This window comes from Mesoplodon bidens, assembly GCF_964165515.1.
Source record: "Mesoplodon bidens genome assembly, chromosome: 2".
NCBI classification, from domain to species: Eukaryota; Metazoa; Chordata; class Mammalia; order Artiodactyla; family Ziphiidae; genus Mesoplodon; species Mesoplodon bidens.
In genome coordinates this window covers 78,951,720-78,968,319 of record NC_138177.1, presented here as the reverse complement: position 1 = coordinate 78,968,319, position 16,600 = coordinate 78,951,720, and the positions used below count along the sequence as shown (strand labels likewise).

Sequence of the window (16,600 nt, the reverse complement as noted above, 5' to 3'; positions counted from 1 at the left end):
ACTCTCTTGATTCTGACAATTAAAGTTTCTAATTCATTTAGGAGGACAAGAAAAAATGCTGTTAAGACCTTGGGGCATTTCATCTGTTGGTCACTTCCAGAATGGTTATCCTCTCAGTGTACCCACATGTGAGTCCATTCTTCTGATTTATTGTTGTTTAAAAAGAATGAAGAAGCTATATTCATTTATTCTGAAGGAGAGGGGAATTTATATTTCCCACTACAATGATGGTCTATTTTTACCTGCTATCTCTCTTCAGAGTTCAATAATGTGTATCTCTTGTTAATACGTGTATTTCAACTTAGTTGTGTTCCTTTGAACATTTTTTTTTTTTTGGCCTGTAAAAACTGTAGTTCTCAATTTTCTACCCATCTCTTAAAGTTTGGGGGGAGGCATATTATAGTTTGTGGATTACCCGGATACCTTATTCTTCTTTCTTCTATACTGTAGCTTTTGGCCACTAAATGCTCTTTATTGACCTGAAGCTTAGATAAGAAAAGAAGATGAGGGAATTCCCTGGCAGTCCAGTAATTAGGACTCCACACATTCACTGCCAAGGGCCCAGGTTAAATCTCTGGTCAGGGAACTAAGATCCAGCAAGCTGCGCGGCACGGTGCGGGGGGGCGCGGGGAAGAAAGAAATAAAATTTTAAACTAATAATTTTTAATTTCTAAAACATGAGTTTGTCACAGTACTTTTCTGAGATGCTTGAACTCTACTCTGGATTACTTTGAGGGATCTTTTCAAGTAGTATTTTTAAATGATGACATTATTTCTCTAAGATGCTCTGTATGGAAAATATTTTCCCTGAGCACTTATGTTTGCAGACTAATAGTTCAAGTGGGAAGCTAATAAAGGTAAAACAAATGATGATGCAATTAGTATGTCCTTTCAATTATTTGTGGTTCAAAAAACTCGATGGTGAGATAGACAATATAAAAGAACAGTAAAGAGCAGGAGCTTCGGATCAAACAGAACCACATTTTGGGACCCTTATATTTATGAGCTGTGTGACCTTGGGCAAAGCACTTAATCTCAGAAAGTCTGTAAAATGAGAACTAATATAACATCTAACATTTGTTGATTACTTGTTATGTGCTGGGCACTGTGCTAATTATGTCACATGCATTCATTATCTCATTTCATCCTCAAAATAATCCTATGAGGAAGGTACTATTAATATCCTCATTTACAAATGAAGAAATTGAAACTCAAAAAGGTTGAGTAATTTGTCCAAAATCACAGAGTAGCAGAGTCTGTAACTCAATGCCATGTCTGGCTCTAGAGACCAAGTATGTAAACACCACACTATATTGTGTCCCTGTAGTAGTACTCTACTCATAAAGTGAGTTATGAGGATTAAATGCAATAATGCAGGAAAAGAGCATGCCTGGCACATAGTTAGTGCTCTTATTCTTATTACGTGTTATTACATATTACCAGCTAAAATTTGTATAGCACTTTACTCTTTATAAAGCTCATTGACATAGTAGATCATTACTTCATGATATCATGTGAAGTATCATAAAACTGTGGCTCAGAAAGGTTAAAAGACTTGGCCAAAGTCATTTAGCTTATAAGCACACTGATATGGGAACTCAGATCTTTTAATTCCAGAGCACAGAAACTTCACTGCCTTCTAATCATGGGGGGGGGGGTATATTTTTATATAATTTATTTAAATTATTATTAGAAGAGGTGGCTATTTCTAGACTGAGTTCTAAACCTTCCTGCCTCTAAATTGCTGCTTTATCTTAGTAAATCTTGAAACTTGTTTCTTGATTTTCTGCTTGATTCTCTCCTTTATGTCAGACAATTCACCTTTGAGAAATGTGGAGAGAAAAGCCTCTTTTTCCTGACTCCCACATTTTTTTCCCCACAGTTAAATGTATTGATAGATATCATGTAGATATCTATTATGAATCATATACATATAGATAGATATCAAATTATGAATGGGCTGGGTTTTTTAGGGTGAATTTGTAAGTTGGATGTTTGGAAAGCTGAGCACTTTTCCTTCATAAAAACCGTCTTTTAGATGGAACTTAAGCCCCACAATGACCCCAGAGGAACCTATCATAAGTATGTGCCAGATGCAGGGAAAGGGGGGGAAAGGGGTGTGGAGGGAGATAAAGCAAAGGCCTTCTCCCTCCTTTAACTCCAGGCTTGCCCCAGAAGTAATTTTGAAACAAACTATTTGCTTTTAGTATTTCCTCTCTTTCTCATAGTTTATGCCATCTTTTAGTACCCCTTTATCTTCTCTTGCTCCGAGCAACTTCCAGATCAGACCTTCCTTACACCAGGGAGTCCTCTAAATTCTAAAACTATCTACCTGTTCCTCTCCTGGTCTTTCCACTTCACCCTCCAATCTAAATGACTGTTGGATATGAACTAGGTGTTTGGAGGAAAGCAGACTAATGAAGTAATTCACACTGAAGTATAAGAGGTTGATTTTCCTTATTCCCTCAAGAGTTTTGCTTTTTAAAAAGATTATTAATTTTAGACTCACAGACATAGAGATCAGACTTGCGGTTGCCAAGGGGGAGGGGTGGAGGGAGAGGAATGGACTGGGAATTTGGGGTTGGTAGACGCAAACTATTATATTTAGAATGGATAAACAACAAGGTCTTATGGTATAGCACAGGGAACTATATCCAATCTCCTGGGATAAACCATAATGGAAAAGAATATTAAAAAAAGAATGTATATATGTATAAAATCGAGTCACTCTGCTGTACAGCAGAGATCGGAACAACACTGTAAATCAACTATACTTCAATTAAAAAAAAGATTATTAGTTTTGCATGTACATTTGTAGTTGGTGGAAATTCTAGCAATGAAACAAAACAAAGTGAAAATAGCTACTATGTAGAAGGTATTTTGGAAGTGATGTGCCATTATATGGGGAGATCAGCCCAACAAGGGTCTTTCTTGCCCTATCCTTTTATGCCACCAACCTCTCCAGTACACATATGCACACATGCACACAAACACATCTCATCGGCTACCTTGGCTGCTAATCTTTCCCTCATCAACTGGACAATTATTAGAATGATGGCATTTCAGCGTTGGAGAGGGTTCTAGAACTAATGTCATTAGCTCATTTTATAATTGAGGAAACAAAGCTCAGGGACAAGGGCTTGGTGAGTGGTAGAATTGGCACGAGGTCTTCTGCCCAAGAAGGGTAATTTCTTCTACACTCCATGCTTAACATTCAGAAGTCTTGCAAAAGAAACTTAGAAACACTCATGATTGACCTTGTTCACTTATCCACTTGGATTCTCTTTTCTCTCTTTGGAGTTGGCAGGTAGAAGCCATCACTGCTGGGGGCAAGATAGTCTGAACTGCTCTTCCTACCAACATGTTCTGACCCAGAGGCTGGAGATTCTCTGTCCTCTGCCAAGTGGGACTGTGGAGGAATTAGAAAACTGGGGCTGTTTGGGGGCCCTGGTACATGCTTTCTTCTTCATTAGCTACTCATGGAGAACATGTGAAAATATGAGGATTATTATTGCCTCTCTCCTCTTTCTCTCACTGAGCACTTAGATTTTCACTCTAATAATTGGAACTACTCTTTTCACTCCCTCAGCAGTACAGCAGAGTCGGGGAGAGCACAGTCTCTGGGGAGGCAGGCTGCCTGGGACCATAGCTCAGCTAGCACTTCCTGACTGAGCGAACATAGCACGTTACTGAACCTCTGTGCCTCAGCTTCTTCTTCTGGGAAATGGGAGCAATAATAGTTTATACTTTATGGGGTTGTTTAATATAGATACCTGCTTAATACATGTTAGCTCTCGTCATCATCATCATTAACATCAACACCTTGTGGGTGTTCTTAGTTTGCTTTGTAAGTTTTTTTAAGGAAGGGAAGCCTTTCTGGTCTTAGCTGCCTTTCTCCATGTAAATCATACAGTCATTAAAGGTCAAGTTGACCCTTTATGCAATTCTTGACTAGGAGGCCTCATTGTATATAGTGAGTCACCACCACTTGGAAGTAGACGGTGAATCAGTAGCCCATTAAGGAGAGGTCAGAAGGTCCCCTGGCTCAAAGTGAGAGGATCCAAACCTAGCTCTGGGGTGCAGAAAGAAACCGTGCACTTATATGGCTGAGTGAACTTGGGGTGCCATGGAGAACCTGTGCTACTCAGGTCAGAGGACATAAAATGGTGGGTAAATGCTGGAGCGTTAGAATCACACAGACCGGAGTCTGATTTCAGCTCCAGCTTTACCTTGCTGTGGGACCTCAGGCAACTTATTTAACCTCTCTGTGCCTCATTTTTTATCATCTGTAGATAGAGGTGGTCTTAATAGAAATGACTTCATGGTAAAAAATTCTTGGAAAATGCTGAGAATCAAGTAAATACTCAATCAAAAGGAATTATTTTCATTATCATCACCATTATTATCGTGAATATGGGTGGGAACAGACAGTTCTAGGGATCAGCCATAATGGAGAAGCAAACTAAGGGGAAAAGGTAGCAGGAAGAAGGATGTGTCTGATGTGGTGAGTTTTAGGTAGTGACGAGCCATTTAGCTAGTATTAAATGTAAAAGGTCATAATTTATTCTTTATTGTACCCCAACGAAGGAATGAGTGTTGTGTGTTCACATAATTTGCATTTTGTAGAGGAAGAGTCAGAGGACTAGAATATAAATAACCTTCCTGCAAAACACAGATCTGGTAGCTCCAGTTAGGAGCTGAGCTTCCATTCAGGTCTTGCTTGTAGAAGGGTAACCATCCCGGCCCAGGCAAAGAAGACCTTGTCAGGTTTATAACTCCACAACTGGCTAAAAATATGAATGTCACGTAATCATCCCATCCTTCTTCTTGATCTCGATTGGCCCTCCTGACTTCATGCCATCTGCAAATTTGCACAACCTTTGTGCTCCTTTTTGCTCACGTTTTATGCCTTCTTTTGCCATCTCATTTACTCCGCATGTTTCAATCTCTGGGCTTCCATTTTTCTTCTTCGTTTTTAATGCGGTGGTTTTTCTCCTCCTCTCTTTCTCTTCCCTCCTTTACACCCCCACCTTCCTCCTCCCTCCACACCAATCAAATTCCTGCTTGCTTCTTGCCATGTTCATTATCCTACCTCATTCCCCCCTCATTCCTCGAAAACAGCTCACAGAGACTCACCCTTCCCCCCTCCAACTCTCAGTGCCCACCCTCCATAAATTCCAGCAGCCTGGCAATCAGTAACTTTAGCATCACACTTCACAGCTTCCAGAGTTTATACTACTTGTTACTACTCTCCTTGCTACTGCTATCTAGGGTTTCTGCTAAAAAAAAATTTTTTTTTTGATTCCACTTAAAAATATCTTGGGTACAAGTTGAACCCACAGTTAAGTTTACTCACACATTTACCGCATTTCCTGGTTTTATTTTAACTAGTAGCTCAGTTCTAGACTCCATTATGCAGTGAAGAAAGACTAGATCCTTAGGGAACACATTTTTTTTCTACTGTGAAGAAGAAAACCACCTAAACATTCAACAGAAACCCCAGCCCTGGGTCCACCCACTCTCTTATCTCCCCACTCCCCCAAGCTGCAGCTGACGGGACAAGGCTTTTTCCTTTGTGGAGTCATTGATTTCACTCTTCCTGGAGCTCAGACTGCCTCCCAGTGTGTGTCTGTGTGCACACGTGAGTGGCCACTGCTGTTTTTGCAGAGGGCTCACCTCTCTTCTGCCATTTTACCAGGACACAGGAGGCTGCACTCCCGCTCTCCCTCTCCCTCTCGCTTTCTCTCCCTGCCCCCAACCCAGCCTAGGCTTTTTCCTGTCTCTTAACTCCACCAGTGCAGCAGCAACTAGCTGAGCTGCTTGCGTGAGAGAGAGAGAGAGAGTGTGTGTGTGTGTGTGTGTGTCTGCGTGCACAGCTAGGCCAAGCCTGCGAGCCTGCCTGTCACTGGAGAGTTTTAGTTTGCATTCAGAAGAAAGGAGGAGGGGAGACGGGGTGGTGGGGGGAGGAAAAGGTGGAGGGGGGAGGAGGGGGGAGGAGGGGGGGCGCAGAGAAGGGAGGGAGAATGTCTTGTTTGTGGCTTGTCAGCAATTGCTTGAGACAAGCTTCCATGTGTGAAAGCTACTTGGCATGAATGCCTGGGCCGTACCAAGTGTCACCGCAGCAAGAGGGGGAGTCAGAAGAAAAACAGATCAGACCAGAGCAGACAATAGGCCCCTAAAGTGTTCCCCCTAAGTTGCTTTGATGTTGTCCTAGTGTCTTGATACCAGGAGGCCAGGGATTGCAGGAAAAGGGTCTTTTTTGTCTTCATTCACTTTCCCCCCTCAGTTTCTGAAATGATTCTCCAGAATTTCTCCTCATAAAAAAGGTAAGAGCCCTAACAATTCCTTCTTCTGTGGCAGGCTGGTTCGCCCGTGCCTGGAAGTCGGGGTCTCATTTCTGCGCTGCTCAGGACGAGCGCTGGGGTCCTGCAATTGGAGCTCTAGCCTTGCCCCTGGAAGTCTTTGCAGGCGCTCAGAGCTGGGGATGGCCCCTCTTTCTAGGGAACCCCAGTAACACGATCTGTGCCTCTGGGTTGTTGGGGGAGAAGGGGTGGATGGAGAGGGATGGGAGGAGGGTGTGAGGGTGGAGGGTGTGAGGGGGAAAAAAAGAGAGAGAGAGCAGCCTGAAAGAGAGCGAGAGAAGGGCAGAGCCCTCGTTCGGAGCAGCCCCAGCCCGGAGCCCAAGGAGGCCTCCTTGCAAGCTTGAGCTGTGCCTTCTCAGGCTGAGCAAGGGCCGTCTGAGGCTCTGCCGAGTGCCTGCAGAGATTGCACAGAGCTTTGTGTGTGCGAGTGTGCCTGTGTGCGTGTGCGTGTGTGGACTTCCCACACCCTGCCCTGGCGTGGCTCGTCGTGAAGGGGAGGTACCCCAATCCTTACCACCCGAGCCCAGACGCTCCGAGGAAGAGCGGCATGGCAGGCTAGGAGGGAGGGCAAGAGAACTCTGCCGCCAGACAATCCAGAAACTTTTCCCGTCTCAGGGATTTCTCCGGTGGTAGGGACGGTGAAGCAGTTGTGGGCTGCCCCGTGCCTCAGTTTCCCCGGCTGTAGAATCCAGAGAGCCGACCGGGGATGCTGCATGCCTCCCTGGGATTTGGTAAAACGGAACACATACCATTCTGTCTCAAACGCGTGGAGAAAGCTTCGAGCTAGAAATGCTGTGGAATCACAAAGTAGAAGTGTTATCATTGTTCTTGATCATCATCATCACGATAATAAAACCATCATTAAGACACCCTGAGACAAATAGACGGGGGAACACAGATCAAGTGTCTGAGCATTTCTAAGGAAACAAAAAGCCTTTTTCCACCTGTTGGCTTCTGTCCTTTTCTCTTGTGTCTTTTCGTTAGATTTATTGGCCGATTTGTACAGAGAATGGGGTGGGAGGGGTTGGATTTTCCCCTTTCCTCCTCCTTGGTACATATTTTTTTAAAAAGAAGGTCAATGGTAAGATGCTTGAGACAGAAAATACACCTCCCGTTATAGGAGTTTATTCAAGACCTTGTGTTTTCTGGCGCTGGCAGGGCATGCAGGCACGTCTATAAACTCTACCTTGGAGGTTAAAGATTTTTATTTTGGCTTTTAGAGATTAAACAAGATTTATTTACAATTGCTGTTTATCAGAGAGTAAATATCTTACTGTGTGTGTGAGGGTAAGAATGTGAAGGCTGTTTACTCGCTGGTGGTTTTGTGGATAAAACATTTGCTTTTTAAAGTGACATCTTGAGAGATGGGTGTAAAGGACTAAAATCAGTGCCTAATAGTCAGATAAAAAATTTTTTTAAGAAAAAAAAAGGTCTGCTTATTTTCTTGAATTGTGGGTTTCCCTTCCTCTGTTCTTATAACAGTGATTGTTTCAAGGCTCTCAGTTGTAGCTCTCTTTGAATTCTCTGAAGGAATTTTGCTTTCTTACCTAATTCTAGGTTTTCTGCTACTTGTCCAAAAAAAAAAAAAAAAATCTGTAAAAGTCTGGGAGGCTGTGCTTCCTTCCATTCTAACTGCAAATGTTTATCAGACCGACTCCCTGTGATAGCTAGAGATTGAAGCAAAGCGCCAGCCCTGGTTGAGAATATTTATGTTCTTCCCATTGAGGCCTAGAGAACCTGACTCCTGGGTGTGGGAAAGGATGAAGGGAAGGTATTAACTGGCTTGGATCTGGCAAGAAGCCACCCCTACACCTCAATAATGTTTCACTGAACTAGAACGGAACTTCATAGTTTAGAAATTAATTGTTTTCTACTTTGTAAGCAGAAGGTCTTACCATGGTTTGTCTCTGGCAAGATTTCAGGGTCCAGATATCTTCCTAAATGGTTAGAATTTCAGAACTGTAAGGGAAAAGAAAGGTTATTCCTCAAGTTTTAAATGAGGACACTAAAGCCCAGGAAAGACCAGCAACGATCTGAGGGGGCTCAATGCAGCTGTGGTTGCATCCGGATCACACCCTGGGGTTCAGAGTGCCCTCCGTGTCAGTCGTTATGCCAGCCACCCTTACCTGGCCTCCACAGTTGACTTTGCCTACCCCAGCATTGGGCCAACCAAAGATAGGCACCTTTTGGAGTTCTTTTTGCTGTGCTCTGTTTTAACAGCACACTCAGCCCTGCTCAAGGCACAAATGTGGCAAACATGTGTCACAACATGAATGTGCATGAATTCATTCGTGTATTCATTTGTTTATTCAACTAGTGTTTTAGGAGCACTTGCTATGTATCAGGCACCTTGCTGAGCCTTGAGGATGTAGGAAAGAACAAGGCAGATGCACCTTTGCTCTCAGGGAGCTTGCATTCTTGGTGGTAGAATCAACGTTAACTGCATAAACAAATTAGTAATTATAAGATTGATAATATACATTGAACAGCATGCAGATACGATAATGTAGGGCATAAAGCTGTATAAGTCATTGACCTGAAGTTTGTAACTAGGCATAAGCTAACTGTCTTTTTGCCTTTGTGGTTGAGTTCTTCTTGCCCTGGCCAACTTGCATTCCGCTGGTAGCATTCCTACTCACACGGAGTCCAGTGTTTACAAAGACAGCAGAAAATTCCCTCTCTCTCTTTCCCCCCACCCTCCTCTGCACAATACAACAGAGACACAAATAATGTCTGCTAACCCTTTTACACTTGTACTATTAAACAAGTTCACACTCATTGTGAGCCAGCCTATATAACTGTCATTATCTGGGTGATTCACGTTAGCTATAGCCTCCGTGCACTGTTAAACCAGATGCGCGTGGGCGGGGGACATGTGGTTAGTGAGGCTCTTGTCTCACTGTACTTGTTCCATAGTTCTTCCAGTTGATACTAAACACTTAGCTGCAGGCCACTCCACCGTTATCACTGTCATCTTGGAATTGCAAAGATAGTAGTGTAATGAAATGGCTTTGCCCATCCCTACCAACAAGGACACGTATCTATAAAGGGAGAACATTTTTAAAATCTCTTCCATGGGTTGCCTTTTGGTTGGGTTATTAAAATCTTACTGGTTTTATGAGGTCAAAGGTAGGAGCACCCCAACACCCCACTTATGGTCTTGTTTGGAGAGAATATTTGATTGAAATGTCAGTTATTTCCTTGCAGGAAGATTTGTGTTAACGCTTGTATCACTATTTTCTACATCGTGTCTTTCTCAGTACTCAGAGGTGTTGTCTTCAATGTTGTCAATCCATCTTTTTTTAGATTAATTTCGTAGTTTAAAAGGAGGACAGATATGCCCCCCCCACACACACATAAATCATAGGTTTGGCGCCTATACTTTGAGACTCCACACAGGTTGTGTGGTCAAGTCATGTGAAAAAGAGTCATTTCTACGCACCCAACATTGTTACTCAGTGAGGTTGCTGACCCACGTTGTCGCAATCGCCCTATGCGGCGCTTGGGTGGTCGCCTGCATTTGGCACCTGTGGCCACTGCCTTCTCCTGTGAGCTGTATGACTTCATCTGCATGTATTTGATCACTTCTGAGACACTCCCCCAACCCCCCTTGTTACTCACTGGGGAGCTGCCTTTGGGGGAGGCGCTTCGAGTTGCCTTGGAAGAGTAATCCAAAGAGAGGGGTAATCTGAGTGGGGAGTTAAGAAGTGAAGAAAACAAGAATCTGGTTGGGGAAAAGATTGAACAGAACTGGAGAGCCAGGCAGCAGTGATCCCAGTCATCCTTAACTCTGGGGGAATAAAAATGAAGACTGTGATGATATTTTAAAAGGTACAGTGTGTGAATACTTGTATAAATAAAAGTGCTAGAGCCTCTAGTCCTACTGAAGTTAAAACCAGTACAACATGGAAGACAGTACCAAAACTCCTTGCTTACAAGCACTGGTTTTGCATGTAGTTTTACTGAAGGAAATTTTGTGGCCCCACCCACTCCCAAAGAGACATACATATAAGATGTAAAATGGAAATTTTCTACATTTCCTTTAAGTCTTGACATTTTAATGCACTTTAAAATGATATCTGCTTAGTCCTTTCTTGTAATTAAATAATATTGTTTAGTTAAGTATATTGTTATCTTTCTGTTATATTTGAGTAAGGTTATATGTCTCATCCAAGGACTCACAAGAACATAAGGGGCAAGATGGCCAACTGATTAAATCTCCCCATTAGGTTAAATCTCTTCAAGAGTTGAGAAGCAAAAGAGTGAGGCAGTCACCTAATCACCATGATATTCAGGTCAAAAGTACTGTGTTGACATGGCATTAAAATAATTGCTTTAGTTTTGGCCCCCTTTTTAAAGACTAAGATTTAGAATGTTGATCAGAAGAGAGGGATCCCCAATTCTTATTTAATACTTACATGTTTTTTTCCAAAGTACATTGGACCAGTTTCTGGTTTTGATTTTGCCAATCTATGACCTAGGACTCCCCGGTCTTCTTCTCCAGACCTCTTTTAGAATGAACGGGTTGGACTAAATCCTCTCTGTTTCCTTCCAGCTGCATTATTGTGTATTTCTCTGATTCTATGCCTAGGATCTTCCATGAATCTGGTCTTTTGGTCACCTTACACAAGACCCAGTTCAAGAACTATGGTTACCAAAGGGGAAATGTGACTTTTGTGGATATATGGGATTAATTCCTCTACACCCAAACTACGTTGACATGTTGAAGTGAAAAGCACAACAGGAAAAAGTGGGATTTTAACTTATGGATTTTAAGAGAATTTGCCAGTCAGCATGCAGGCACATGTGCAAGGAGACTTAAGAACCATTTTCAAAAGAATCAACTATTTTGAATGCATGTCTTCCTGTATAATAAGTATGAATTTAAAATGGACGGGCACTGGGTACATCTCTTAGCTTCACCATTCTCACAGCTTTTTCACAGAAATTGTGCTGTTCCTTTCTGCATTATGCTTACATGTTGTTTTGAGGATGCAACGGACCAGTTTAAGCAATTATAGTGTTTATGATACATGCTGTATGTTTAATGTTATGCTTTTGGGGATGACAGGACTGTTGATGATCTTTATGATATGCAACTCCTGAAGGATATTGCTGAAGACTTGCTGATATGATGATAAATAAATAAATAAACGTATGTGTGCATATATATATGTGTATATATATATATATATATATATATATATATATGATGCCTTTAGGATGTGAGTAATAAATTGCTTCTGAAATGTGGCCAAGAGTGGGACAAAGAGGGTTGAGAGTGAATGACATTTTTATTAAGCATGTTTTCTATGTGTGATTCCAAGCACTATTCATTTGAAATTGACTAAAGCTTTGAAAAGATATAATTTAAAATTTTTACATGGTGGCTTTTAATGCAATTTTTAGAACCCCAGAGTAAGTTCTTCTGCCATGTTTTAGAAGTATCATCTTCCTTGTAGCAAGGGGGACCAGTTCAAGGCTGCTTTGACGATTAGTAAATCACTGACTCTCTTTGAATTGGTCTTATTTCTATCTGGAAAAAAATAGTAAATAATATCTAATTACTTTCTAACTAGGGAAGAGAATTTTGAAAACCACATATAATAATTTTTTCACTTATATTGTTCTTTTATTCTTGATTGCTTAAAATTTCTGACATTGGATATCTTGCTTAACCTTATATAACAATCCTTGGAAGGAGATACGTAAGAGAAAGACATTATTGAGTTTAAAGATGGGAAACAGGAATAGGTTTGTGAAATAGTATACTGGCACACTTTTTAGAATGTAAGAATATACTCTCTAGAAATACGTGTAATGTTTGGTTATTGATAAATGATAAAGTATGATGGAAAATAATGCTCTACATATTATTGCTGTCAATAATTTTTAATGATATAAATAATTATCAAAAGCATTTTTATGCTATTCACTTAAAGATTCAACATGCCTCTAATCTAAAGCTCTGGAGAACTGAAATGATTTCCATGAAAACCAGAATCACTTTTTCTTGAAAAATAAATTCACAAACTCAAAATTTTTTTTTTTTTCAATCTTTTGCTATTGTAACTAGTACTAAAATGAACAGCCTTTAAACGTGTCTTTCATAATTTCACCAGTGTAAACTCAGGATACATTTTTTTTTTTTTTTAATTTATTTATTTATTTTTTAAAATTTTTTAAATTAGTTTCTGCTTTATAACAAAGTGAATCAGTCATACATATACATCTGTTCCCACATCCCTTCCCTCATGCATCTCCCTCCCTCCCACCCTCCCCATCCCACCCCTCCAGGCGGTCACAAAGCACCGAGCTGATCTCCCTGTGCTCTGTGGCTGCTTCCCACTATCTATCTACCTTACGCACAAACTCAAAATTAACAGTAATGGTGGCTGAAAGAAGCCAAGCCATCATTTGCTCAGAAGAGAAACTTGTGAATCTTGAGTTAGATTTATCTTGCCTAATACTAGATATATTGGACTGTCTATTACCCTTGGGGCTTGTGTAGTTAGTACATGTTTGAGGAGGAAAATTTCACTGAGGGTCTGTGGACAAGGGACTTTTTGAATGCAGGTCAAGGGCACACTTGCTCTGAGGAGTGGTGATTTATTGTATAGAAATCCATGATATACTGGGCTGTTTAAGGCAACCATACTCTAAAGAATGCAGGATTTTAGCTCTTGTGCCGGTGCCCAGGCACCTCTGCCTGCAACATTCTTCTGCCTTGTCTTTTCCAAGCCAACTCCCGCTACTCCTTTAAAACTGATCCTGGCCATTTCTTCTGGAAAGCTCCTTAGACCCAAACCACCCTACCTCTGCTCCACTGTTCCTGGGCTGGGCATTCACTTATGTGGCCCTTATCACGCTGCACTGGAATCATCTGGCTCCCACTCTGGTCTGTGGCCCCATCAAGGATTGGGGCTGTCTTTGGCTTTTGTACCCCTAATGCCTAGCATCGGGTGAAACAGAGCAGGTGATCAATAAATGTTGTTGAATGAATAAACAGTTTATATTGAAATATAGCTTCTTAATAAATTTAACTAAATACAAAAAGAATGATAGGTAAAAATCTTAAAGTATAAAATTTTATGTCCCACATTTTAAGAAACGGAAACTTCTTATATTAGGGTATTCATTCTTCTCCCCCTTTGCAAAGAATAAGTTACACATTCATAACGGAGTGTTTTTATACCCTTGAATCCCCTTTTTCTTATATACAGCTTTTCTCCCCTACAGCTTATTTGTCATGGTTCCCATTCTTGGATCTTGTGCTTCCCTTACCTAAGAATTTATTTTTTATTTCAAAGAATCAGGTGGTGAATGAGTTGGTGAAATTTGTTTTGATATTTAGGTAGTAGCTGAAGAGAACTTTCTTCTATCTCAGAACAGGGGAAATATAGAGATATTGGGGGAAGCCGGGACAATCAGGATAGTAAGGTGAGTGACTGACTTCCAGGAATCCGCAATTGTGACCCATCTGAAACAAAGAAAGGGAACAGTACAACTTAACTTTCATCTTCTAAAAAAGGTTTTAAGTGCTGAACCCTCTAGAAAAGGCATTCTGGTTGCAAAGAACTGACTCACTGAAATTTCCTTAAGAAAAGGGGCGTTCATTGTGAGGATGCTCACAGATGGAACCTGGAATCAGAATTAGAAATCTTTCAGCTACAGAAGCAGCTCTAGGGACAACTTTCTGTCTTCTATCCATCCTGTCCTCTCACTGTGCGTCTGCTTTACTTGGGCTCCTTTTGCTACCTGCTGGTTTGGTCTTCTAGCTTTATTCTGAGTAACTGCTCTCAATCTCATAGCTTTTTTTTTTTTATTTTTTTTTATTTTTTAAATTAGTTTCTGCTTTATAACAAAGTGAATCAGTCATACATATACATCTGTTCCCACATCCCTTCCCTCATGCATCTCCCTCCCTCCCACCCTCCCCATCCCACCCCTCCAGGCGGTCACAAAGCACCGAGCTGATCTCCCTGTGCTCTGCGGCTGCTTCCCACTATCTATCTACCTTACGTTTGGTAGTGTATACACGTCCATGCCTCTCTTTCGCCTTGTCACAGCCCACCCTTCCCCCTCCCCATATCCTCAAGTCCATTCTCAAGTAGGCCTGCGTCTTCATTCCCGTTTTGCCCCTAGGTTCTTCATGACATTTTTTTTTTTAATTCCGTATATATGTGTTAGCATACGGTATTTGTCTTTCTCTTTCTGACTAACTTCACTCTGTATGACAGACTCTAGGTCTATCCACCTCATTACAAATAGCTCAGTTTCGTTTCTTTTTATGGCTGAGTAATATTCCATTGTATATATGTGCCACATCTTCTTTATCCATTCATCCGATGATGGACACTTAGGTTGTTTCCAGCTCCGGGCTATTGTGAATAGAGCTGCAATGAACATTTTGGTACATGTCTCTTTTTGAATTATGGTTTTCTCAGGGTATATGCCCAGTAGTGGGATTGCTGGGTCATATGGTAGTTCTATTTGTAGTTTTTTAAGGAACCTCCATACCGTTCTCCATAGTGGCTGTACCAATTCACATTCCCACCAGCAGTGCAAGAGTGTTCCCTTTTCTCCACACCCTCTCCAGCATTTATTGTTTCTAGATTTCTTGATGATGGCCATTCTGACTGGTGTGAGATGATATCTCATTGTAGTTTTGATTTGCATTTCTCTAATGATTAATGATGTTGAGCATTCTTTCATGTGTTTGTTGGCAGTCTGTATATCTTCTTTGGAGAAATGCCTATTTAAGTCTTCTGCCCATTTTTGGATTGGGTTGTCTGTTTTTTTGCTATTGAGCTGCATGAGCTGTTTATAAATTTTGGAGATTAATCCTTTGTCAGTTGCTTCATTTGCAAATATTTTCTCCCATTCTGAGGGTTGTCTTTTGGTCTTCTTTATGGTTTCCTTTGCTGTGCAAAAGCTTTGAAGTTTCATTAGGTCCCATTTGTTTATCTTTGTTTTTATTTCCATTTCTCTAGGAGGTGGGTCCAAAAGGATCTTGCTGTGATTTATGTCATAGAGTGTTCTACCTATGTTTTCCTCTAAGAGTTTGATAGTTTCTGGCCTTACATTTAAGTCTTTAATCCATTTTGAGCTTATTTTTGTGTATGGTGCTAGGGAATGATCTAATCTCAAACTTTTACATGTCCCTGTCCAGTTTTCCCAGCACCACTTATTGAAGAGGCTGTCCTTTCTCCACTGTACATTCCTGCCTCCTTTATCAAAGATAAGTTGGCCATATGTGCGTGGGTTTATCTCTGGGCTTTCTATCCTGATCCACTGATCTATCTTTCTGTTTTTATGCCAGTACCAGACTGTCTTAATTACTGTAGCTTTGTAGTATAGTCTGAAGTCAGGGAGCCTGATTCCTCCAGCTCCGTTTTTCGTTCTCAAGATTGCTTTAGCTATTCGGGGCCTTTTGTTTTTCCAAACAAATTTTGAAATTTTTTGTTCTAGTTCTGTGAAAAATGCCATTGGTAGTTTGATAGGGATTGCATTGAATCTGTAGATTGCTTTCGGTAGTAGAGTCATTTTCACAATATTGATTCTTCCAATCCAGGAGCATGGTATATCTCTCCATCTATTTGTATCATCTTTAATTTCTTTCATCAGTGTCTTATAGTTTTCTGCATACAGGTCTTTTGTCTCCTTAGGTAGGTTTATTCCTAGATATTTTATTCTTTTTGTTGCAATGGTAAATGGGAGTGTTTTCTTGATTTCATTTTCAGATTTTTCATCATTAGTGTACAGGAATGCCAGAGATTTCTGTACATTAATTTTATATCCTGCTACTTTACCAAATTCATTGATTAGCTCTAGTAGTTTTTCGGTAGCATCTTTAGGATTCTCTATGTATAGTATCATGTCATCTGCAAACAGTGACAGCTTTACTTCTTCTTTTCCAATTTGGATTCCTTTTATTTCCTTTTCTTCTCTGATTGCTGTGGCTAAAACTTCCAAAACTATGTTGAATAAGAGTGGTGAGAGTGGGCAGCCTTGTCTTGTTCCTGATCTTAGTGGAAATGGTTTCAGTTTTTCACCATTGAGGACAATGTTGGCTGTGGGTTTGTCATATATGGCCTTTATTATGTTGAGGAAAGATCCCTCTATACCTACTTTCTGCAGGGTTTTTATCATAAATGGGTGTTGAATTTTGTCGAAAGCTTTCTCTGCATCTATTGAGATGATCATATGGTTTTTCCCCTTCAACTTGTTAATATGGT

At 40.8% G+C, this 16,600-nt stretch overlaps 1 protein-coding gene across 1 annotated transcript in view; it reads left to right on the top strand.

The window, feature by feature from the left end:
- Positions 1-6,065: 6,065 nt before the first annotated feature.
- LOC308612309 (uncharacterized protein) overlaps positions 6,066-16,600 on the top strand; it is a gene marked incomplete at its 3' end in the record, with an annotated part of 76,507 nt that continues 65,972 nt past the window's right edge. Inside the window, exon 1 of the mRNA XM_081224709.1 lies at positions 6,066-6,326. The remainder of the gene's footprint in view (positions 6,327-16,600) is intronic.